Source organism: Octopus bimaculoides, chromosome 13 (assembly GCF_001194135.2).
Source record: "Octopus bimaculoides isolate UCB-OBI-ISO-001 chromosome 13, ASM119413v2, whole genome shotgun sequence".
NCBI classification, from domain to species: domain Eukaryota; kingdom Metazoa; phylum Mollusca; class Cephalopoda; order Octopoda; family Octopodidae; genus Octopus; species Octopus bimaculoides.
Window position 1 is genome coordinate 34565773 of NC_068993.1, and position 3454 is coordinate 34569226.

A 3454-nucleotide genomic window follows, 5' to 3' on the forward strand; every position below is an offset into this window, starting at 1 on the left:
AAAAAGGAGGTAATGTTGTGAGTCTGTAGGTTTGTGGTAGATGTCGGTTGTGATTTGGTTATTAGGTGTTTTTATAATTAAGAGATCAAGAAAAGGGAGATGATGTTTGCTGAATTCCATAGTGAATTGAATGCTGGGATGTATGTTATTAAGTATGGATTTGAATTCTAGAAGTTTTTCATAGGATTCCTTCCATATGATGAAACAATCATCCAAATATCTTTTCCAGTTATCCATTAAAAATATGTGGAAAAGGTGTCCAAATTTCTGGCGTGAGGTTTCACATGGTGTTAATTAAAAAAAACCCGAACGTGTGTACGCGCGCACACGCGGATGCCTGTATGTAGGTAATAGCATTCTTTTTGCTAAAACTTTAAAAATTTTGTTCGGTTTTTGTAATTGTGCCTATTTACTTTCTACTTCTGCCTATTTATGGCCAAGAAATTATGGTTTTTGATATCCGCTGAAATAACAAAAAATGTTCGACAACCCTGAAGGATAAATATTAGTGAAAGTGAACGCTGAAGTTGCAGAAAAGCGCTAGCAATAGTGAGAGGTATTATATCACTATCATCAGTGAATTTGCCTTGTGAAAGTGTAAATGCTATGATAAGCATAAGCCGAATTTATCATTCACTTTAGAGCACAACACGAAAATAGCAATAAGAACAACTTGTAATACATTGAAAAGCTTAATGACAGAATCAATTTTCAATATTTTCGCAGATAAACTACAAAATCACATATATTGAAAAATTTCAGAAAAAACTTAAAAACAAAGAAATGTATTGGAAAAATGAAGACAATCCTTTGTTTTAAAGACATATTTAAGAAATAGCAATGAAAATTAAATCAACAATAATGAGGAATGTACAAAGTTTAACTTGGCTACTCTGAAAGACGGAAACAATTAGGTTAATGCTTAAAAGTAAGTTGCTACTATAGATTTCTCTTAGTTTTCAACTGCATCATTTAGTTAACTAAGGTAGCATCGGAAAAAAATTATACATTCATTATGACACAGGTTGCCAAGCTATTTTTTGTACATTCCCCCTTATTGATTTCGGCTTCATTGATTTTTCAATTATATGTTCTTAAATCAAAAGATTTCCAAATGAATTTTTCACAATGCTTCTTCTTCATTTCAAGAGAACACCCTCACCAACAATACGTCCCCAGCCACCAATGTTGAACCAGTGTCTCGAGAGATGCCATTCTGATTAACAAAAGTGAAAATGGAATGCTGAGATGAAGGATTGCCCAATCTTGTTATTTTCAAAGCGAAAATGTATTTTCCACAACAATGGATTGTATTATCGAAAGTACCAAAATAGTATAATAATGATAGATGCAGTGCTGTCTTACGGGCTTTATGGGCCCCTTGGTAAAGACATGCGCTGAGGACCCCACAAACGCGACCACCAGACAAAAGGTAATTTTAAAAAATATAATTGTAGGATAAGAAATTGAAATTTGAAAATAACCAAAAACATGTTTGACGAAATGGAATTGTATGAAATGAAGATGACAAGAAGTATAGAAAATGAAAAGAAAAGAAAAGCTGTTCGGTTCAAATGAAAAACCAAAAAAAAAAAAAAATTGAACACGTCATATTCTAAAGCTGAAAAAGAAGTTAGTTTTCTCTGATGCGTGATCTTATGCAAAACAGATAATTTTATAATTAAAACTGTAAACCCAAACTTAAAATTTTAGAAACTATAAGGCATTTACTCGGTAGTATCTCAGTTGGGTCATTTTGTCAATAAACACGCGTAAATGTTCAGTGTCAATTTTTTAATTGTCTGATGTTTGAACATTTAACCAATTCATCGATTGTTTGACTAAATGTTCGGTCAAATGGTCAGTCAACTAGGATTGCTACCGGCCTTTAGTCACTACCTTTGACCTCAATGATTATGTTTCAACACACGAGTTCACATAAAGAATCTTGTAAGCTAAATATAAAAGCAGAAAGTTCTTACCTTTTTCTCGTAAATATGGTCAACTTAGAGAAAGACTTCTGTGTCGAACTGAATAATAAAGTTTGAGAAAGGCTTTATATGCCTGCGTGTGTGTGTGTGCGTGCATGTGTGTGTGTATGTATGTGTGCATGAGATCACCCGTGAGTTTCAATCACAAGTAGATAATTCGGTGGTCATTTCTAGGTCATACGCAGTAAAAAGACTATTGAGAATTTGAACAAGAGACAACGACTTCTATCTAACTCTCGATATAAAATACATCATAATTATTACTGAAATTTACTCAGTAATGCTTCTGGCTTTCGTTCTTATGGTTATTGTTGCGTTTCATTTCTCCCTCATTTTATCACAAATACAGCTACATTCCTGAGGGAATTTGAATGCTTTTGGACGGGGTAAGCTATTGGATCCAGTAAACTGGTGTCACTAATGTATACAATTATTGACATTAAGCATTAAAGAGACATCCGCTACATATTTTTAAGAAGTAGGTATATCTGTAAATCGGGGGAGGGCGTTTTCGTGCAGAATTGTCGTAAAAACAGGCGTCTCGCTACAAAGGGCCCGCCTCCACCCGTGGCAGATGGACCTTCGATATTAGGATCCTCCGATATATCTCGCTACATGCATGCAAACATACATACAAACATATGTATATGTATGTGTATGCTTGTGTGAGTTTGTGTGTACATACACATGCTGATAAATGTATATATATGAGTGCGTATGTCTGTCACTGTGCGTGTGTATGTATGAGTGTGTTTGTGTGTGGTGTGTACGCGCGCGCGTGTGTGTGTAATTGCATGTGGGTAGGCAGATTTGAGAGCTTCATATCTTCCTTTCATAGTCATGAACCTGTTGTAAAGATGGAAGAGCGAGGTTCAGACTGATGAGCTACAAAATTTCAACGCCGCCTACCAAACACACACTTGCACAAACCTAATCATAAAGACAATACATGCATGCATACATACATACATATATATTATGTATTTGTGTATCAATACATGCATTTTTAAAGGTGTCTGTTGGTCTATATCAATATTTCACATACTATGTTTTCTCGTTAATAGCTGAATGTTACAAATAAAGCTCAATGATGTTCATATTAAAAACAACATCTGTTTATTGAAATTATATAATATTGTTTGTACTTCGCGGGAGATTGCATATCATGTTATGTTAAGCCATTGATGGGCGGAACGTAGACAACAACACAAATATTAGTTTAGTCCTACGTTATATACAAACAAAAATATAAGTGTATATGTGTGTGTGTGTGTGTGTGTGCGTGTGTGAGTTTATACATATATGTATTATACACACACACACTTCTATATGTATGCTCATATATATATATATATATATATATATATGTGTGTGTGTGTGTGTGTATATATATATATATATATATATATATATATATACATACATACCTATATATATAGAGAGAGAGAGAAAGAGAGAGAGAG